This window comes from Penaeus chinensis, chromosome 27, assembly GCF_019202785.1.
Source record: "Penaeus chinensis breed Huanghai No. 1 chromosome 27, ASM1920278v2, whole genome shotgun sequence".
In the NCBI taxonomy this organism is placed as follows: domain Eukaryota; kingdom Metazoa; phylum Arthropoda; class Malacostraca; order Decapoda; family Penaeidae; genus Penaeus; species Penaeus chinensis.
This window is the reverse complement of record NC_061845.1, coordinates 25,887,028-25,892,027: the sequence shown is the minus strand read 5'-3', so window position 1 is coordinate 25,892,027 and position 5,000 is coordinate 25,887,028.

The following is a 5,000-nucleotide window of genomic DNA, read 5'->3' as shown; positions in this document are numbered from 1 at the left end:
TATATGCACGTATATATATATATATATATATATATATATATATATATATATATACATATATAATGTATATATACACATTAATAAACACACATAAGGGGATATTAAAGATTTAATATTTAGAGGGTTATGAATATTAATAATATATTCAGGGGTAAAGAAAGAATGGTCTATATCGCATATCTTCTTAGTACTATTATCAGTTAAAGCATGATTTGTCATTGATTATATTTATGATAGTTTTTCAGGGCACGGAAAGTTATAACGTATAGACTCTATGGAAATATATGTTCAGTATACTTGTTAATGTTGAGCTTATGTTATCCAATTTACATACAATTACAACAAACATTATGTAACGCAACGATTCAGGCTTCCAGATTTTGACCAAATTGACTGTCACTCTTGGGTCCTAGGATGCTGACAAAGCTGTTGCATATGTATTTAACTCAGTAACCTTATGTTCTTCTCTTTACTGACAATGTAGAATGAAAACTTCTACTACTAACACGACGTATCTTGACGAGTATCTACTTGAATGTCAGAAGGTAAAGTATGCAGTTGCCAGAACTTAATCGGTTTAGACAGTATAGTTGTCAGAAGTTAATCAGAAATATATACATTGTTTATGGATCAAGCGCAAGACTACCGAACCGATAACAACGCATTCGGACATTAATAGCCAATTAATGCATTTGTCACCAACAAGCCTTTGTATCTCGCTTTTTCGCCTCATTTCTTGTAAGGAATGTATCATCAGTATTTTTTTGAGATTCTGTTGTCCTGAAAATCTGTTACCCCGAAATTCTGTTGTCATCTGCTGCCCAAAGTTACTTTTTGCTGATAAATATTCCAAATCTGGAACTAAAACATCTGACAATTGTCCTAGAACTTACACTGGAATAATAATGATACTAGTAATACAAAATATAATAATAATGGTAATGGTAATAACAATGATAATAATGATAACAATAATCATAGCAACAACAGCAATGATAGTAACAATAATCATCTAAAAAATAATGATAATAATAATAATAGTATTATTATTATTAATAATAACAACAGCAATATAAGCACATGGCATTGAGAATAGGCAAATAGAACAAATTACCCGAGAAGTTAGTCATCTTGGATAATATCATTATAACTCGATCTCTTTTTACTCGAAGGGAAAACGAGAGGAAGGACAAGATTACTACGTCATTTGGAAAATAACAAGACTTATTTCTTGCACACAGAAACGGAGAGAAGACATCAGAGAGGGCGGGGTAAAATCATCATTTTAAATTTCGGTAAAACATGACTCGCACATACAACTTTGTATCTGATCTTTTAATATGGAATCCAAACACAAACGAACACCTTTTCCAGAAGTGACGATAGTGGGTTATGACGAAGGGCGTGAAGTTAGGAAGTTAAGCCATAGGTTGCAGACCAGTTCTTAATTGGGATTCTGACTCCCCGAGGAAATGCTCGTCAGGGTCCGTTAACAGCTTCTCTTCTTGGGCTCCGCTTTTAACCCCAACGCATGAGCCGAAACCGACGCCGATGCTGTTTGTGTTCTGATTTAATACTTGCACCAAATTCATGCTGTTTGGAGAAGGTGAGATACTACAGTAGATTCCTGGTTGATTAGCTTTACTGTTAACTGTAGTTTAGACATTGTCTATATTTACACGCACATACACATACACACTCAAACACACACACACGCACAGACACACACACACACACACACACACACACACACATATATATATATATGCAGGGATGCATATATGCGCGCTCGCGCGCGCGCACGCACGCACACACACACACACACACACACACATACATATATAAATATATATATATATATACATATACATACATGTGTGTATATATGTATATAAATTTGCCCATACATACCTGCCTACCTGTCTACATATTATATATATATATATATATATATATATATATATATATATATATATGTGTGTGTGTGTGTGTGTGTGTGTGTGTGTGTGTGTGTGTGTGTGTGTGTGTGTGCATATATATATATACATATATATGTATGTATGTATGTATATATATACAATAACAACACTACAGGCAATAATGATTGTACTCCCCTGTACTCCATGTATCATTGTTTCATAGTTTCATCTACTGTTTCACCCTCATTCTTTCCTTTCATTTATCGTCAACATCAAAGCAAAACAGAAGATCATTTCAAGTTTTTACTCGGTATGTATTTGTTTACCTTTTGGATTTTAGGGTATTTTTTCATATCTTTATTTTTTCTGTCTCCATCTGCTGATTTGGGGATAGCCATTTCCAGACTGTGGAGTATGGGTATGCGTTTTCCCTTCAGCGGAATAAATAAATAAATAAATAAATATTTTTTTCCCTCCCATCTTCGGTATATTTAAAGTCTCTCTTTTTCCGACTTCTCGCAACTTGTTTTTCATGTACTATACATTTATCTCCGTTTTCTAGATGTCTCCATTCCATCTTGCAGTGAATTTTAATCGCCTGTTTCTAAAACAATCGTTCGTCTGGTTGTTCTGCGTTTTAGCTGCACGATCTAGAAATGATCTTGCGTATATACATATAATGTAAGATAATTTGGCTTTCTGATTATACCCTTAAACCGGTGGAAGAATTGTTTGCTTCTTGTTTTAATCACATAAAACATTCTTGTTTCATAAATTGTTTCAAATATTGCCTCTGTAAGAAAGGCTGTGATAGTGAAAATTATTACTGATTTCAAAGGAAAAGGAAAAAGGACAGCCTGTGTATGCAAGTGGAGGGGAAATCACTGCTCTCGGCCGTATATCCCCTTGAGACTGACCCATATATCATAATGTAACTATATTCGCCAGTCAGAAGAAGAACTGACTTCAATAAATTTGTGGAAAATTCTGTTCTTCAATAACTTTGTTCTTAAACTTTGTTCCGTGATTTGAAACCTTAAACAATCAAATATAGTTTTAGCCGACTAGTCAAATCAGACTTGGTGGTAGGCTGTGTTATACTTATTAATAATTTTACACAGTTATCTATATTATTTTATGACTGAGGTTAATTTTGCCTTTAAAATCTCCTTGCAAATACGGAAGAAAACACTTAATAGTATTACATGCCTTTCATGCAGAACCTGTAACACTTTTCATTCAGTTCTCAGATGTAGAGCTGCAGACACTTTAATCCTGAGGCCTTGCAATCTGAGTTGCATGACGGCCTGGCGAGTCAGTGATATTTTATCATGAGAGGTGTATAAAAGATCATTAAATATTTCATTTACTTATCAACCTATACATACTGTTCGTACGAATAGCTCTTTTTAGATATTAAGTATGATATTTAGGGAAAAAAATATGATTATAATCTGCGGTGCTTAGATTGAGTAACAAATTGACTGAAGATGCCTAAACGAATAACAATTACCGAAACAGATACCTTAGGATATGCAGTCGGGGAACCAATGGCGAAAAAAAAAACGAAAACTAAAAGAAAAACTATTCTGTCCGTTATTCTCCTCTGCCATTCACATGTCTGTGGACGTGGACAAGATGGGTCAGTTAATGATGTAATTGTTAACTGAGGTCCTTTTCCTAGAGAACCATCGATTATCAATACCAATTAGTAACTGTCACCGACCACAAGACGAAACCTCCTTGTGGGATACACGAAAGCTTGACTGGAGACATAAAAAAATTATGTAAACATCTGAACAAATGTTTATATATTGATCAAAAGTGTCCTTGGTACTTACTTGCCCCGAATACTAAGCAAAGATATGTTGAAGGTCGGGGTGTCATTCCATATTTCATTAGATAATGGCTAGTTTTAATCTGCCAATTATTTGTTAATGGATAAAGATAAACAAGGCAATTACGTATTTAAAGGGTTTTTTATATATAAATATATCCTTGTAAGATATGAATACGTGATATTCAAGGAAACTCTTATCGTTTGGTTAGAATGAATTAGTTACAGGAAATGTGATTATCTAATAAGTGAAATAAACAGCAAGAAATATTGATTTGTCCTTTCATATTTCAGTGTATTTTATTTTAATGATGGATTGATGATCATATGGTGTCCTAGTAATAATCTCGTTTTTTTCTGTTAAACAATTTCTACACATTTCCGAGACCGTCTTCATAACGCTTTATTACTTCCTCGATGCGAAACTTACGAGAAATTCCCTAATGTTTTCGTTTTTTTCTCTTTCAAGATTTTTTTTTTCTGCGATTCCGGTACAATTGGAAAAATTTTAACTATAGATATTGTAACGACTTGGAAGAGAATAACAAGATGTATGCCACATTGTCACGAATTACTATGGTCTTCTACGATATCGCCATGGCATGACTTTTTGCCTCCACGTTTATTTGGAATCAAATATTATATAATTATCGGGGTTTTATCGTGTTCATACAGCGTTTTGTTATGGACATTTAAAGCATGCCATGGTTACATTTTGCACAATCGTGTCCATTTTCCACAACGCGATTGTTTATCAATGAAAGACAACCACTTATGTATTTTTTAAACATTTTTGTCAATTTCTTTTTTTTTTTTAAATTTTATCATAACTGTATTTTTTTATTTTGCCCTTCTTCGCATTTATCAATTTTGTCCCTATTTGCGTTCTGAAATTCTATCCCTTTTTATGTTTACCGACTTTGTTTTATTTGTATTCACCGATCTTGTTTTTCGTGTTTACCATTGTATCCTCTTCCTATTCCACAATCCAAGACTGTCATTGAACTTTCAAAGGCTAGTGTGATACACCAAAATTCAAGGTAAAAGCTTCAGAATATTCACTGACATATACCATCTGGCAACCAAACATTCTTTTAAAATTGATTTAGTAAAAAAAAAAAAAAAAAAAAAAAATGTTTCTTTATTTCCTAAGAGAACATGCCTCTATGAAAGTGTTTTTTGCAATATTTTACTACGAATTCACAGCAATTCCTTTTCTTCTGGTTCACCGACAGAAGTAAACA